This window comes from Mustela erminea, chromosome 3 (genome assembly GCF_009829155.1).
Source record: "Mustela erminea isolate mMusErm1 chromosome 3, mMusErm1.Pri, whole genome shotgun sequence".
Taxonomy (NCBI): domain Eukaryota; kingdom Metazoa; phylum Chordata; class Mammalia; order Carnivora; family Mustelidae; genus Mustela; species Mustela erminea.
In genome coordinates this window covers 65,151,261-65,169,455 of record NC_045616.1, presented here as the reverse complement: position 1 = coordinate 65,169,455, position 18,195 = coordinate 65,151,261, and the positions used below count along the sequence as shown (strand labels likewise).

General features: G+C 43.8%; 1 protein-coding gene across 6 annotated transcripts in view; it reads left to right on the top strand.

The window, feature by feature from the left end:
• The window catches only part of ARHGEF28 (Rho guanine nucleotide exchange factor 28), a 317,873-nt gene that overhangs the window by 41,637 nt on the left and 258,041 nt on the right, over positions 1–18,195 (top strand). The window lies entirely within an intron of this gene.

Here is an 18,195-nt window from a genome sequence, read left to right as displayed (position 1 = left end):
GCCTGACCTGGGGCTCCATCCCAGGACCCCAGGATCATGACCTGAGCCGAAGCAGACGCTCAACCAACTGAGCCACCCAGACGCCCCTGTTTCATGATAACTTAATTGAAGTCACGTAGTATATACTTAGAACTTTCCTTGTCTTTCGCTTTTTACATTGGTAATGTTTCTGTTGCTCATTATTTTTCCAAAATTATTTTCAGTGGCTGTGTAAAATTCTCTGTTACTATTCTTTTCTTGAAGGGGGTATTTTCTACATATTACTCATGTTATAATGTGTGAAATGCGCATTTGTCTATTTGTTATGGTTCACCTCTTAGAAGGGAAGAGGCAATTCTGTGTTCCAGCTATGGTGTGAATTCTGGGTTAGAATCAGGTGCTACAACTGTGGCTTGTCCTGGCTTCCCATGCTCCATGGTACTCAAGTCTGGCATCAACCTGTTTGTTGTTGGAGCCTGTAAGGTGGAGGGACTGGCTCTACTCACCTTGGTTCTTTTGACCAAAGAGTAGGTGCTTGTTAAGGGCTTCTGGTAAGATAAGCTGAGGATAGAAGTTTTGATGAGCAAAGAGGTTTGAGAACATCCAGTCCCTGTTTTTCTCTGTGTTCAATGTACTATTCCAAATTTTTAGGGAATGGGGGGGTGAGTATAAAACACATCTTTTCCCTCAAGAAGAAGAGCTAGCACAAGCTGTGAGAGAAATTACAGAATTTAGTAAAAATAAGTTGAAGATTCTGGTTAGGAATTCAGAGCTAGGAGCGAATTCTTACTTGTGGAGTAATCAGGTATAATGGAGCAGTTCAGGCATCCAAGGGCTTCAGGAAATCACCCGCTTAGGTAGATAGAGGGCAGAAGGGGTGCGTGCTTGAGGCAGGAGAACCCATATGAACCAAACCACAGGAATGGGTATCACTGTGGATCATGAGAAAGATACTGTGACAATCTGGGGGAGAAGGAAATAACATTAGTTAGCTAGGTAGGGTGGGGCTATGTTAAGGAGGGTTGGAAGCCAAACAGAGTCAGACAGAGGCATAATAGGCAATAAAGAGTCTTTGTAGGTTCATGAGTGACATGAGGAAAGTGGTTGAACTGGAAATTCAAAGGTGGTGTCAGAAATAACTTTGAGAAGGTCACTTGTAAGTATGCAAATACTTTGCAGTATTTTACATACCTGGTATCCTGAACTTTCCACGAATCTCATTCAATCCTTGAATGTCCTGGAATGGGCAACAGTTATATTCATTTTGTTCTTAAAGTATATTCTACACCCAGAACTGGGCTTGAACTCACAGCCATGAGGTCAAGAGGCACCTGCCTCCTCTACCAACTAAGCCAGCCAGGTGTCCCTGTAGTCCCCATTTTAAGCATAGGGAAATGGAGTGCCCAAGTGGTTGAATGAACTCTCACTTAACACTGTTAAAAAAAATGACAGATGTAAGAAACCATATCTCCTTACTCTTGGCTCTTCGGCTTCCAGTGACAGATCAGGGTGTGGTGGACAGGTTGTGATTTAGGGCATTGTTGCGGGAACAGTTTCTTGGAAAGAAAAGGATAGCATCAGAGTGGAACTCCTGTGTACCAAGTGCTTTGTGTAAGGCTGACTTCCTCACCCTAACACTCTTGCAGCTGTTGGTATCCCAGCTACATTTGACAGATAAACAAATGAGGCTCGACAAGGTTAAATAACTTGCCAAAGTCACACATGTACTGCGAGGCAGAACGGGAGCTCTAATCCAGAGGTGTGTGCCTCTTTCCTGACTTGTTTCTTTTCACTACCTTGCACAAATCACACCTACTTCTCTGTAGTGCTTTGCTCAAGAATTTGATGGGTTTATCCCCCACCCAACACCCCACCCTGGGTGTTATATATAAAAAAATGAAATCATTTTGGAATGAATCTAACTAAAGAACATCTCTTGGCTTAATATTACATTGTATTTTATGGAGGGAAGTGTATATATTAAGAGTAAACTTTAGGAAATTCAAAGAGCTAACTAGGAAAAAAAAAATAGAACTATGATCTTTTTTGGGCTTTGCATTTGTGTTTTGAATTCACCCCTTAACCTTCAGGATGGAGATTGAAATTGTTGGTACAGTATGCAATGTGCAGCTTATGTCTCTAGTTTTGGCTCTGGTCCTAGGTAGCTTGTGCACAGCTCTGTAGTAGGACTTGAAATCCTCAGCCAGGGGCACCTGGGTGGCTCCGTGTGTTAAGCCTCTGCCTTCGGCTCAGGTCATGGTCCCAGAGTCCTGGGATCGAGCCCCGCATCAAGCTCCGCATCGGGCTCTCTGCTCGGCAGGGAGCCTACTTCCCTTCCTCTCTCTCTCTGCCTGCCCCTCTGCCCACTTGTGATCTCTGTCTGTCAAATAAATAAATAAAAATCTTAAAAAAAAAAAAAAAGAAAGAAAAGAAATCCTCAACCGTAGTTCGCAGTGTTCCCACGTCCTCGGCACCTGTGCTAGAACATACCCTTTCTCCCCAGCCCCCTCTTTTCTCCCTTCAGTCTGCTTAACTTGTATTCATCCTTCAAGACACAGCATGCCCAGCTCCTGGACCGAGTTTGGTGTTCCCGCCTTGTGCTTTGCCCTGTCAGGGAACTTCTGTCCTGTATTTTCTAGGAAGAGGTTGCAGGGCTCCAAGTATACACGTGGTGTTGAGAGGCGAAGGCTCCCCATCTTGGGGAGAATGGCTGGTCTGTAAAGGGAAGAGGTAGGAAGTAAGCTGGGGAGTACCTCAGCCAGAGCTCTTGGGTGCCAACAACAAATGATGTGGTGCATAAAGATGATCCTAATTGCCCCTGTGTCATGCCTTATTGCAGAATAGACCCCTGCTTAAGCACCCTACCCATGTGCCCACTCCTGGCTGCCCTGGGAAGAGAGAGAATGAATTCCCATTGGCTTCTATAAGGACAATGAGATCCTACTTCCTATCAATTGTATTGATAGAATTGTACAATTGTATTGTACACAATGGGGGCTCCTCAGAGGGGAGAGCCACATGCTAACAAGAGAAGGGTGCTAGACAGCTGAACCCTAGAAATGTCTAGAGAAGAAAGGATGGAAGTATTGTATGGAGCACTGGGAGGGGTTCTAGCTCACAGTGGCCTTGAATGGCAGCTACAAAAGTGGCACCCTTTCCTCTCTAGGGAGCCTCTGAGCAGTTTGAGGGAGTGGGGCTGGACACCCAGAGCAGTACTTGAGGTTGAATGTTTTGGTCCTAGGCCATGAGGACTGGAGGGAGCTGGAGCTGAAGGGAGAGAGACCAGTTAGGAGATTAGTGCCAGTGTGCAGTAAACACAGGACTGGAAATCTGGAATTTACCATGAGTCATCAGTAGATGAGGGATTAGAACTCACTGACCTTGAGTGCCTCGTCAGACTTCCCTTGCCTCAGGTGTCCCCAACTTGGTGAGCTTGCCAGCCCACTCAGGAAACACTGTCAGCATGAGCTCAGCAGAATCTTGGGTTTAGATTAGTTTTTTTTTTTTTTTTTTAAAGATTTTATTTATTTATTTGACAGAGATTACAAGTAGGCAGAGAGGCAGGCAGAGAGAGGAGGAAGCAGGCTCCCTGCCGAGCAGAGCGATGCGGGGCTCGATCCCAGGATCCTGGGATCATGACCTGGGCCAAAGGCAGAGGCTTTAACCCACTGAGCCACCCAGGCGCCCTGGGTTTAGATTAGTTTTAACCGGGGTTTCATTTTCAGCAGGTAGGCTGTTGGCCCCCTTTCTGTGTTTGATAGTTTTCTAGCTGCCCCCTCGCTTCCCTGTTTCTTCTCTGTTTCTAGCTGCCCCTCGCTTCGCTGTCTCTGCTTCTGAAGAGTTGAGGTGTGCTAAACCGTGAGACTTGCAGTAATCTGAGCACATCCTTGCTTTGTTAGGGAAAGAGTTCACCTCCAGAGTGTGCATTCCTCTGGTCTCTGGCACTTTTCTGAGCCAGGAACAAGACCATGAAGGGTTGCTTGAATACGGGTGTAAAATCAGAGTGGGCAGGGAGAGCCATCTCTCTGGATTATGAGCAGAATCCCTACAGTGGCCTATTCATGTCAGTGTTAATTGTGATCGTTTGAGTGGAGTTGGACAGCTTTTAGAAAACAGGGGGAAAATGCCTTCAACAAAGCTCTTTTCAGAGATGGCTCTTAACCATACGCTTGGTTCCCCGGCCTTTGGGCGGCAGTTCATATTTTTCTCCTGGGGTGGAATTAAGGTTCTAGCTTGTACTACAGCTCAGAATTTGGCTTCGCTGTGGCTCCCAGGTCAACACATTTAACTCCTGAGTGAAGCCTTACTATAGCTACAACTTTCTGTTGGTTTTTAAGTGATTTTTAACCTGTATTTTTTTTTAAAGATTTTATTTATTTATTTGACAGAGATCCCAAGTAGGCAGAGAGGCAGGAAGAGAGGGGTGGGGGCAAGCAGGCTCCCTGCTGAGCAGAGAGCCCCGTGTGGGGCTCGATCCCAGGACCCTGAGATCATGACCTGAGCTGAAGGCAGAGGCTTAAACCACTGCGCCACCCAGGTATCCCTTAACCTGTATTTTTATTTTTGAGAGATTGCTTCTGGAAATCCTTCTATCGCAAATGTACATCACAAAGAGGTTTCACACATGACCTCATTTTGTCTCTTCAGTCAGGTACAGGGTAACTTCACATGGTTGTCTCATTTTCCTCGGAGTCTGTGGGGAAGAAAAGATCATTCTGTCTGGACCTTAGAAGTGTACAGGGGAGTTTCATTGTCCCTTTATTTGAATAGCTCATAGTGTTTTATACACACTAATTCATGAATCCTCCCCAAAGCTCTGTGTGTAGGCAGCGGAAAATATTTTTTTGCTGTGGCAGCATTTACTCAGGGAGAAACCTAGGCCTGGGGCAGCGGGCGGGGCCAACCCCGGCTGTTGGCTGCCGGATTCTGACTCTGGCGCTCTCTCTGGACTGTTAGAAAACCCAAACTCCTGCTCCTTTGGAAGATAAACATCTCCAAGATAAATAGCTTTGTTAACCAAATTCTGCCTGGAACAGAACTGCCGGAGGGAAGAATTCCGAGATGGTTGCTGTCACCCTGCGTGGGGTCTGGGCCCAGTCTTCGGTCCACCTGTTGCCTTGGTTGTGGATGTAACTCACCTTGTTGCTTGGCTACCTTCCGAGTGTGTTGGGGTAAGATGGGGTTTCCTGTTCCGGCTTTGGCTGTTCCAGAGGCTCAGGAATAGCTGCCGTGTTTCCTTCCCGGCTGCCAACTCCACAAGGACAGGGGCATGGCCTCCATTCTTAATCCTTTTAACCTCTTTCATCTTTCCGCTAGTGCTTTCCTAAGAGTGAGTCAGGAAAAGACTTGGTGGGCAGAAGAAACTGCAGGTGTGGGTATCTCAGTGCCTTGCATGACAGGTCTGCCCATGTGGGCATTTTTTTTTTTTTTAAAGATTTTATTTATTTATTTGACAGAGAGAAATCCCAAGTAGATGGAGAGGCAGGCAGAGAGAGAGAGAGGGAAGAAGGCTCTCTGCTGAGCAGAGAGCCCGATGCGGGCCTCGATCCCAGGACCCTGAGATCATGACCTGAGCCGAAGGCAGCGGCTTAACCCACTGAGCCACCCAGGCGCCCCCATGTGGGCATTTTAAACTGAATGTGCCTCAAACGGGGTTCCTGGTTTCCTTCCTACACTTGCACCACCTGGACCACCACCTTCGTTCATGGCAGCCCCATCCTGAGCTCAGGCTGCCCTTTGGGAACCTCCTCTTTCTCTCACATCCCACTTCTGATTGGTCGGGAAATCCTTTTGGTTCTGCCTTGAGAACATGTCCAGAACTCAGTGCCCACAGCTACCCCCTCGTCTCAGCCACCATCTCTTGCCGGTATTATTATTATTATTATTATTATTATTTTCTTGCTGGTAGTATTGCTAGGGCCTGCAAACCAGCACCCACCGCTGCACCCCCCCCCCCCCCCCCCCCCCCCGCCCAGCTCTTGGCTGCTCTCAGCCTGCCTGTGGTGTAGGAATTACATGATACTGTTTAGTGTGTAGGTCCCTTCATGTCACTCCTCAGCTCAGAACCCTCAAGTGGAGACAGAAGCCAAGGTCCACAGGATAACCTACAAAGCCTTATGGGACCAGGTTTTCTGTTTTTCCCCGTCATCATCCTTTACTCTCCTTTTCCCTCACACAGACTCCTTGATGTCATTCACAGTGCATGTGTTCATGCTTTGCTTCTGGATTTCTCCCTCTGTGCTGCTCCTGTGAGAGACTCAGCCCAGCTGTCTGCCCTGCTCTCTCAAACGCTGCCTTCGCAGCTGCGTCTGCCCTGACCACTGTCCACCCCTCCACTCTGTTCTCTTCCTCTACTCCATGTTAAAAATGATACATACCATTTTGAAGTGTACTATAAAATATACTCTGATGTATTGTCTATAAACTATACTGTAGGCTTCAGAAAAGCTAGGCTTTCTGTTTCTTGTTCAGTTACCTGTCCTCAGCACATAATATCCTCATGTCCAGCAGATGGCCAGACACTGTTTAATGAATAAGCAGTATTTACAAAAATGCTTCTGCCCTCCAGTCCTAGTCAAATATAATGGCTGGGTTTAGTCTCCTAATTAAATTGTGATATGCACAGAGCACAGCAGAGGATACAAGAGAAATGGTTTAGCTGGGAGATCGGGAAAACCCATGAAACTCTGAGCAAAAAGTACCAACATAGAATTGTTAGATCATAGAAGAAATAAAAAATCTAGGGGAGGTCGTTGGGAGCATGGCAGGAGGGAGGGCCTGGGGATTTGATACTGGACTCAGTACTCGTCTGAGTATTTTGTGTACTGGACTCCATTTGATCTTAGAACAGGTATTGTGAGACAAGCAGGTAGTCAAGGTCATAGAGCTAGTAGGTGTTTGAGCCAAGATTCAAAGCCTCGTGTCACATGTTAACAGTGTTAGAATATTTTGGGAGGGATTCATGGAGGTGTAAAAGGTTTGGCTTGGGCCATCTTCGTAGAGCCTGGGTGTTTATGGCTTCACTGGGCAGCCAACCTGGCTCCAAGTGAGATTTGTGTGTTGAAGTGATTGGTGGGTTACATGTAGCATGAACAATACCGTTGAAGGTTCTGGATGCCCATTGTGAAACTTATATTTCATCTGATAGGCACCAGGAGTTGAGGTTTGTTCTTGACCAGAGGAGTAAAACAATGGAAATAATTTTGACTATTGAACCTGGCAGCAATATCCAAGATGGGTTAGAAGTGGGAAGTACATTATGCTGCTGACCGCATAACAGACCATTTTGGAATATTCTGGCAGGGGAGGTGGAAGGAAGGGTGTGCTAGATTATAATGAGAATAAAGAAGAGATGGGAGAGAAAGAGTGCCATTAGTGACTACTTGGTGAATGAAGGAGTGTGGGGAATGAGGATGGAAGAGAGATCAGAAGTGGTCTAGGATTTTAAGCCCCAGTGGTGATACAGTCTTTAACACAGTTGGCAATATACTAAAGGCAGACTAGTTAGGGCTTCCTGTACTGAGAAGTGCTTGAAAAAGTGATGTGAGGGAAGTCATGGAGGGACCAGTTCTCCTCCTAGAGAAGATCTGCAGGAGTGAGGAAGTGTTGATACGTAGTCTTCAGAGATTGTGAGGTAAAGGGGATAACCCTAGTTCTGTGGAGTTTCAGAGGTAAGTGTATAGGGCAAATGGGTACAAATTGGGGGAGGCACATTTTGCTTTAAAATAAGGAATTACAGGGCGCCTGGGTGGCTCAGTTGGTTAAGCCTCAGCCTTCGGCTAAGGTCGTGATCCCAGTGTTCTGGGATCAAGCCCCACATCCAGTTCTCTGCTAAGCCCTGCAAGCCTTTCAAGCAGGAAGTCCACTTCTCCCTCTCCCTCTGCCTACTTGTGCTCTTTTCCATCTTTCTGTCAAATAAATAAATAAATAATAAAAATAATAAAATAGGGGTGCCTGGGTGGCTCAGTGGGTTAAAGCCTCTGCCTTCGCTCAGGTCATTGTCCCAGGGTCCTGGGATCTAGCCCCACATTGAGCTCTCTGCTCAGCGGGGAGCCTGCTTCCTCCTCTCTCTGTCTGCCTGCCTCTCTGCCTACTTGTGATCTCTGTCTGTCGAATAAATAAATAAAATATTGTAAAAAATAATAAAATAAAGTAAGGAATTCCAAGTATCAACATGGGAGAAATTCACCTCTATTAGCTGATCTGATCTTCCATGCAGTTCTGCAAAGTAGAAGCTACCATCCCATTTTGTACTAGTAAGTAAACTGAGACCTTGAGGCAAACAACTTTGAAAGTGTAGAGTGAAGGTATGCTAGTGATTTTCCTTTTGTGGCTGAATTTGTTTTTCAGATTTAAAAAATTTAAAACACGGGGTGCCTGGGTGGCTCAGTGGGTTAAAACCTCTGCCTTCGGCTCGGGTTGTGATCTCAGGGTCCTGGGATCGAGCCCTGCCTTGGGCTCTCTGCTCCGCAGGGAGCCTGCTTCCTCCTCTCTCTCTCTCTCTGCCTCTCTGCCTACTTGTGATTTCTGTCTGTCAAAAAAAAAAAAAATGTTAAAAAATTTGAAACATAAAACTTGAACTGTTAAATATAAGTTCAAATTATTATACAACTTAAAATTAAAAAGCTTAAACATTTAAAAAATGATGTGTCTTATTTATACATTTTATTATAGGTCATAGGAGTATTTTTAAAAACTTGAAGACCTTTTATTTTTAATCACTCCTTGAAGTTCCACATTATTACCAATATGAACAGTTCTCTATAGTCTGCATTTTTCTCAACAGTTCTCTATAGTCTGCATTTTTCTCAGTCATCATATAAAACATATAATTTTCATTATTAAAATGAAACCACGTGGGGCGCCTGGGTGGCTCAGTGGGTTAAGCCGCTGCCTTCGGCTCAGGTCATGATCTCAGGGTCCTGGGATCGAGTCCCACATCGGGCTCTCTGCTCAGCAGGGGGCCTGCTTCCCTCTCTCTCTGCCTGCCTCTCAGTCTACTTGTGATTTTTCTCTGTCAAATAAATAAATAAAATCTTTAAAAAAAAATTAAAAAAAATTAAAAAAATGAAATGAAACCACGCAGTAGATGTGATTTGGTTAAATGTCTTTTTAAGATCTCCTGTACTTTGATGAATCTAGATGTAGAATGGTTGGAACTTCATGTATTTTCAGAATCAGGATTTTATCAACTGATGGAAATCTCCAACAGCTTCTTTAACTACTGTTTATCCTCTGTTAATTTTTTCTTAGTGTGAACTCCTATAAAATGTACGCTGGACTTTATCATTCCAGATTTCATGTTTCTTAACATCTTTCATATTTTTCACCTTTTCTGACTGTGCTGTATTCTGGGTAATTTCATTCATTCATTCTTTCTTTTTTTTTCTTTTAGATTTTGTTTATGTACTTGACAGAGAGAGAGAGACACTGAGAGAGGGAACACAAGCCAGGGGAGAGGGAGGGGAGAAGCAGGCTTCCGGCCAAGCAGGGAGCCCGAGGTGGGGCTCAATTCCAGGACCCTGGAATCATGACCTGAGCTGAAGGCAGATGCTCAATGACTGATCCACCCAGGCACCCCTTATTCTGGGTAATTTCTTAAGATAAAAATTCCATTCTAGTTCACTGATTATTTCCCGACTTTCCTTTCTTTGCTACTTAACTGTCCAGTGAATTTTTAAACACTCGACCTATTACTTTCTGAAGTTCTATCTGGTTCTTAGTTGAGTCAGCCAAGAATAAATCATACTGTCTTCGTAAGTTAGTTTTCAGCCATCTTTTTTTTTTTTTTTAAAGATTTTTTTTATTTATTTATGGAGAGAGAGGTAGTGAGAGCATGAGGGAGGAGAAATCAAAGGGAGAAGCAGACTCCCCATGGAGCTGGGAGCCCGATGCGGGACTCGATCCCAGGACTCCGGGATCTGACCTGAGCCGAAGGCAGTCGTCCAACCAACTGAGCCACCCAGGCGTCCCGTGTTTTCAGCATCTTTAAACATACTTGAACTGTAGAATGTTTGATTAGTCTGTTACTTGAACATCTGAGGGTCTAATTTTGCTGTTTTGTTGTCTTTCTCATGATCAGTAGCTTTGTCAAGTGTCTCAAGATTTTGTGTTGTGAGCCTGTGACCAATAACACTTCAACTGTGGGGGGTCCTATAGTTCAGAGTTAACCCCAAATGAATGTATACAATGAACAGGACTATCTTCAATGTAAACTTTGTAGTTGAAGATTTCCAAAGAACATCTTTTGCCCTCCTTAACAAAAGCTTAGACTGAAACAGAAAAGTTCCTTCTTTTTTCCTTTTGCTACTGGTTGTAGTTTTCTATTTGACTAAAGATGAAGCCCCATCAGACTCTTGTCTGATGCAGGAGTTTCAGGTCCAATACTGAACCACACGTGGATCTGTAAGTTGTCTCTTGCTCTTAATGGCTTTTTTTTTTTTTTAAACTATTTATTTGACAGAGATCACAAGTAGGCAGAGAGAGAGAGAGAGAGAGAGGAAAGCAGGTTCCCTGCTGAGCCAGGAGCCCGATACATGGTTTGATCCCAGGACCCTGAGATCATGACCTGAGTTGAAGGAGAGGCTCTAACCCACTGAGCCACCCAGGCGCCCTGCTCTTAATACCTCTTAAGAGCCAGTCATCTTGGCTAAGTCCAGCAAACCTTTCCAGGGCTAAAAGTCTCAGTGGGTCATCATAATGGTTTTTTGATGGGTCCTAATTAAAGGACTTGTGGAATGCTTCCTTACTGAGAGTTCAGCTACACATTGAAGTAATTGTTGAAATTAGTCTAGCTAATATATATATATATATATTTTTTTAAAGATTTTATTTATTTATTTGACAGAGAAAGATCACAAGTAGGCAGAGAGGCAGGCAGAGAGAAGGGGGAGAAGCAGGCTCCCTGCTGAGCAGAGAGCCCGATGCGGAACTCGATCCCAGGACCCTGAGATCATGACCTGAGCCGAAGGCAGAGGCTTAACCCACTGAGCCACCCAGGCGCCCTAATATATATTTTTTAAAGATTTTATTTATTTATCTGACAGAGAGAAATCACAAGTAGATGGAGAGGCAGGCAGAGAGAGAGGGAAGCAGGCTCCCCGCTGAGCAGAGAGCCCGATGCAGGACTCTATCCCAGGACCCTGAGATCATGACCCGAGCCGAAGGCAGCAGCCCAACCCATTGAGCCACCCAGGCGCCCCAGTCTAGCTAATATTTTAAGCAATAGGGACATCAGTTTATTTAATCCATCATACAGACAGAGAGGAAGTCTAGATTTAAAAACATTTAACAAGTCTTTGTCAACTTGCAAGAACAAGCTTACCCTGCTCGTTCCTGTCAGGATTAATGTTAATGCCTTTCCTATGTTCTCTGCTAGCCCCTGCTACTTATCTTTACTCTAATGTCACATGGTAACATTACATAGTATGACATGATATTAGCTGTTTAATCGTGTACTTTCTCCAGTAAACTAGAAGTTCCCTAGAGCAAGGACCCTGGCTTATTCACATTAGAATACTAGTACTGACCACAGGGCAGAAGTAGGGGGGGTATGTAGAAATAGGAGCGTTTGAACACATCAGTAAAGAGGGGAACTCCCTTAGCTATCTGAATTAATGGGACACAGATCACAGGAAGAGAGGTGCATGAGGGAATATGCACAGGGCCAGAAAGAAAGCATTCTTAAGGCCTCATCTATGGCTAGTTGACTTCAAAATAGGGAATGATATTGTCTGTTCAGAGTAACATCCTGTAGATGGAGACAAGTGGAGAGAACTGCCATGGTTCTTCAACAACTGATGAGGCAATGGAATCAGGAGAGCATACCAGGGTGTGAGCTCATGACCAACGGGGACAATAAGTGTAGTTTGGAATTGGTGCTCTACACTCTCTAGTCATACTGCCAATTCTAACTACTTGACTGGGTGCATGTCATACCTGGGGGTTTTTTGTATGTATCTGTGATATACTAAATGCTCTATGAACTCAGCCAAAATGAAGATTTCCCCATAAATGTAACCTAAATTTATAGGCCACGTACCTAGAAATCACAAGCCTGTGATACATACAGGTATGTGTGTAATACAGGCTGGAAACAGCGTATTTCCTCTAATTTGGCTAATAGACCTACTTGCCCCAAGCTATGTGTCCCGCTTTCCTTCCATAATCCCATCAGTTAGTTAGTGTTCTGGAGCAAGGTCTGGCCTACTGGTAGGGAAGATTGAGACTTCATACTCACGTCTGTTATCCTATGAACCTGGATTATATTACTCAGTTAATGACTTTACACCTCCAGGAGAATTTGAACACAGAGAACGAGCAGATGAGAGCTAAGTCTCTTACACATTTGTGTGTGCATATGGGTGTATGTTGGAGTCGAGATGAACTAAATGTAGCCTCATTGGTGAGAAATCCTAATGTGGGAAGTACCAATTAAGCCCTGACCATATATTTGGCATTGTCTTTCTCTGTTTGGACTGCTGTAACAAAATACCCAGACAGAGTGGCTTATAAACTTATAAAGAAAAATTTATTTTTTATAGCCTGGAGGCCTGAAGTTCAAGTTGAGGGTGGTAGCAGGGGCTGCAGGAGGGCCCTCTTCTGGGTCAGAGGCTTCTCACTGCATGTTCTCATGGCAGAAGGGGCTAGGGAGTTGTCTGGATTTTTTTTTTTTTTCATAAGGTACCAGTGCCATTTATGAGGGCTCCACCCTCCTAACCTAAGCACCTCCCAAAGCCCCCACCTACTCATACCATTACCCGGGTGGTTAGGATTTCAACATAAATTTTAGGGGGCTAGACTGTAGCAGGTATGTACACAGAGCCTTATTCTTCAGTTTCTCCTGGTGAAAATGTTTTTTAATTTTTTAATTTTGTTTTGTCTTGTTTCTCTTGGGGAGAAAAAGTAAAACCTTTTACCCCAACAGAATCTGTATGGAATTAGATGTTAGGACTTTTTTCCCAAGGATACCTGGGTGGCTCAGTCAGTTAAGCATCTGTGTTATGGCTCAGGTCATGATCCCAGGGTCCTGGGTTCGAGCCCCACATCAGACTCCTTGCTCAGCAGGGAGCCTGGTTTCTCCCTCTGCCTCCTGCTCCTCCTGCTTGTGCTCACTCTCTCTTTCTGACAAAAAAATGAAATCTTAAAAAAGACTTTTTTTCCACAGTAATTTTAAAGTACTCTGGGCCTGGCATTTCTATTGAAAAAGAATGTTAATATGTAATATAAAATTTGAGTTGGGTAACTTCTAATTCAAACAAATATCTAGGAATTTTAATGGTAGACATAGATAAAAATTGGTTTTAATTCCTGGGCAATTACAGCAGGGATAGGATGAGGTAGTTTATGGTTGTCTAGAACGGAGGAACTGTCCTGTGAGGAATGCCCTTCCTGGAGGAGACGTTTTGAAGCTGGCTAGCTTCTTTGAGGAAAAGGCACACCCAGGCCATTAGAACCAAAATTAAAAATCTGTCCAAATGGCCAAGAAAGATATGGGACAATTCTTGAGTTACGTAGGGCTGTCCTTGTTCTAGGACATTGAACATCCCCGCCCACTTGGCAACCAGTGCCAGCCTCTGTTCTCCCTGGCACTTCTGATACTCTGGTTTCTTTTTCCCATCCTTGCAAGCACCCACAGGTCCCAACTGAAAAGAGAAAAAACAAAACAAAACAAAACAAAACTCCACAAAACCCCAGACCTAAAATGTAAGCCTTCTTTAGGAGTCTCTTTGTTTCACTGGAAGTGCCAGCCAGTAACTTTGTAACTTCCAAAGACAATGGCCTCTTCTGAATCCCCATTCTCCTTGACTTCACTACAGTTCTTTGTAAGCTGCAGCATTATGTATTATTTCACTGCGTTATTAAGCTTTTCAATGTGGCTGAACTGTTTGTGTGTTTGAACTTGTCTCTATACATTTTGAGATGGAAGGACCTTATACTTCTCCATACCCATATTAATGTTCAGGATAATGTTTTAAATAAACACTTAAACTGTTGAAGGTTTTTTCTTTTTTCTTTTCTTTTTGTAAATCATTGCAGTGTTTTAATATTTATCCTATAAGAACTTTGTTTTAATCTTGAATCTTAAGTGGTAAATTGCACAAGTCCTTTTTTGTTATGTGATAAAAATGACTACTACTAGCTTATGTAGGTAGCATTTGTTCAAAGCACAGGAGTATACCGGGATTTGAATCAGAGTAACAACAATTTTCAGATCGCCTGGGTGGCTCAGTTGCTTAAGTATCTGACTCTTGACTTCATGATTTAGGGTCCTGGAATCAAGGCCCGTGACAGCAGTGGTGTGACTGCAGAATCCCTCCTCTATCTACTGGCACAGTGGCTTCTTGAAAACACGATTCAGATCACATCCTTCTTGTACTGAAAGCCACTCAGTGGCTTGACGTTCACATTCCTTAGTAAGGTGTATCCTTGGGACACTGAACAGGTTTCCATCCTTCTGTTCCACCACCACCCCATAGACTTTCAGTGGCCCTGGAGGTGTTCGTTCTTCCCCGAACAACCCTTTTATACTTAATGTGGTGATGCCTGTTATTTCTAGTGCTTGAAATGTCCTCCCATTTCATTGTGGACCTGGTGAATGTCTGTTGTCTATGTCTGTGAGTCTCCACGGAGATCTGTGTTGCCATCTGGGCTGGGGTGATTCTTTATGCAGGCTTGACCTGGCATTATAGGACATGGAACATCCCCAGTTCCCAGGTGCTCAGTGCCAGTAGTGGTTCCATTTCCTCTCCTGTTTTTTTCTCCATCCCACCAGCCCTGTCATTTGAGAACCTGAAAAGCTGCCCCTTTTCTAAATGCCTTTTGGGATAGGAGTACCCTTAGCTGAAAAATGATTTAAAGGCTTAGCTTGGGCTCCATCTCCTTGGGGAGTTGTGCCAATACCTCAGCTACTGACAGATGGGAGTATTTCCACCTCCCTGTGCTCCTAGAACCCTACCCCTATTTTGTGGTCTTATTTTCCTCTCTCACTGGGCAGCCCATTCCTCTGAGAGGAATCATTTCTGTATTCTGATCCTGTGGAGTTTTATATGACTCCTGGTATTGTCTTTTCCTTAGGTTATTTACTGACTTCACATCAGTGAGCCCTTTCTTGTCAAATAGATTGATAGGTACCTGAAGGGAGATGCATGGTTTTCTTTACCCGGTAAGAAGCAGATAAGAAGTTCTGAGTAAATGGGCTGAACTAAATTAAACAATTAGAAACTAGTCCTATTTCTTTTTCTTTTTCTTCCCTCCCTCCCTTCCTCTTTTCCTTCCTTCTCTCCTTCCTTCCTTCCTTCCTTCGGAGAGAAAGCGCATGTGTGGAGCAGTTGGGACAGAGAGGGCAAGAGAAGATCCCAAGCAGACTTCATGCTAAGCTGGGAGCCCAGTGCTTGGTTTGATGTCACAACCCTGAATCCATGCCTTGAGCTGAAATCAAGAGTTGGAGGCTCAACCAACTGTACCACTCAGGTGCGCCAAGACTAGTCCGATTTTTAAGGCTAAGCCTCCTTTCCTTTAATCTTTGCTTTAAGGTTCTAATTCTAAATGTTATATGGTCATTCTAGAGTTTCTCCAGGTTTTACACATGTCCACTAGTTTTATTGTCTACTGATTTAGCTATGCCAGTTTCAAAATGTCTTAATCTTTATTGTTGATTTAGCACATAATGTTAGTTACAGGTGTACATCGTGGTGATTGAACAGTTCTCTACATTATGCAGTACTTACCATGACAAGTGGCAATCATTAATATGATTACCATATACATATTAATGTAATATGTATTATATTACGGTGCATTAATATAATATTGACTGTATTATCTGAGCTACACTTTCCATCTCCATGACTTGTTCTATAGCTGGAAACACGTACTTGTTAATTCCTTTCACCCCTCTGGCAACCACCAATTTATTGTTCTTTGTGTTTGTGAGTCTTTTTAAATTTTATTTCTTTAGATTCCATGTAAGTGAAATCATGTGGATATATATTGTATTCCTACACTACCATAAGCTAGAGAAAAGAAAATGTTGAAAAAAATAAGGCAGAGAAAATAAATTTAGAATACCGACTCTGTGCAGTCCAATAATCTACCACTGAGCTATACCCCCTACAGTACTGACTCTATGTATTGAAGAAAACTCCATCTATAAATAGACCCAAGCAGTTCAAAGCCATGTTGTCCATGGGTCAGTATATTTCCTTGCTTTATAAAAATGAACAGAAAATTAAAGAATAGAACTGAGAAGCTGACAGAGAAACAAGGGTCTGATAAATTGGGTAAGGTCGTTTGTCCAAGTGGAGAATTATCAGTACCAGTAAGGTCCTCACTAAACCTGTTCGTGTGTGCTGTTAGGCAGAAAAAGCAAAAAGTAAAGCATGCTGTAGGAAAAGCTGGAATATATTTTGTTAAATTCTAACCAAAAGGGAACATGCAGTTGGTGTTGTTAAGTCTCTGGCAAAGGACCCATGGCCCCTGAAAGTCTGTTCTCTTTTGTCATGGATTAGGTGTGTTTTAGGAATGGATTATGTATAAAAGTCAGGGGCAATGACCTTTCCTCCTTCCAAACCTGTTAATCCATCCTCTCTGTCTCCTTAGTGTTTCCTGTATAATATGCATCTGTGTCTTATTTTTCGACCTAGTCCTCCACCTCCCCCACCTCCATTCCATTTTTATTTTTATTTTATTTTATTTAAAGATTTTATTTATTTATTTGTCAGAGAGAGAGTAGCGAGAGTGAGCACAGGCAGACAGAGTGGCAGGCAGAGGCAGAGGGAGAAGCAGGCTCCCTGCCAAGCAAGGAGCCGGATGTGGGACTGGATCCCAGGACGCTGGGATCATGACCTGAGCTGAAGGCAGCTGCTTAACCAACTGAGCCACCCAGGCGTCCCTCCATTCCATTTTTAACTTAGTTATCGCTTCATGCTTACCCCACACTGTCACGTTCTGTCAGGTCAGTGCTATTGCTTCTTAAAACTTGTAGCTTTTCATGGATGTAGATCTCACCCAAACCAGACTGTGAACTTGTCAGTGATGGGGTGGGTAATGTTTTATATATTTTAATCTTTCCGAGGACAGCTACCCTGGTGCTTGGCAATGGAGTAGGTGACCGCAAACTGACTTTTGGAGAATGCCGAGGGATCTCAGATTGCCAGAGAGGGAATTGACACCTTCATGGGTTGTATCTTGCCCAGGATGCTGAGTTCTAGAGCTTTGCGTTGAGAATGAAGGATACACTCAACAAATCACTAGCATAAGCGAGATAGGTAAGGGGTTGTCGTAATTGATTTATAAAAGGCTTTATATGCAAAAACAGCCTACAAAATACAAGTGAGTGTGACAGCTTTGGTGGGACTTTTTTTTTAATTACTTTTATCAATTAGCCAGCATATAGTATGTCATTCCTTTTTTTTTTTTTTTAATTTTATTTATTTATTTGACACAGAGAGAGAGATCGTAAGTAGGCAGAGAGAGAGGGAGAAGCAGGCTCCGCTGAGCAGAGAGCCCAATGAGGGGCTCAATCCCAGGACCCTGAGATCATGACCTGAGCTAAAGGCAGAGACTTTAACCCACTGAGCCACCCAAGTGCCCCTATGTCATTCCTTTTTGATGTAGTGTTCTATGACTCATTATTTGTGTGTAACACCCAGGCTCATCATTGGTGGGACGTTTTGTTAGCAGGTAGCTCACACTCTTCTTTGTACTTCCTAAATGTCCTCTCATTTAGGCTGCACCATTTACCCTTTTAACTCGCCGGCGCTCTTCTCCCACTTGAAGCGGCGTAGCCCTGTGTAACTCAGGTTTCTGTAGCTAGCACTGTGTATTTAACAGGCTTGTTTCTCTGATGCTCTCTTCTTACCCATTTCCGTCGTGCCAGGACTGACGCTTTTCCTTAGACTTGGCGTTATCTCCCTGTCGTTGATGTGTTCTTTCCTCCTTCTCCAGTTAGCAGACTAGCTGTGAAATGCAGTTAGAATTCTACACTCCTAGGTTTGTTTACAGAGCCATGAATCAACATTTCCAAGTGAAGGTTTCAAACAACATGGCAGTAGAGTTGTCCCAGGAGTTAACAGCTCCATCCTTTGAGTTTTCCGACCTTCGGGGTAATAGTCAGCTCTGTAAAATCCCGGACTTATCTGGTATGATGCCATTCGGAATTTTTGATGCTGGGAGGTTCCTCTGGGCTGGGGTGAGGCTGAGCTGGGTGGACCTCTT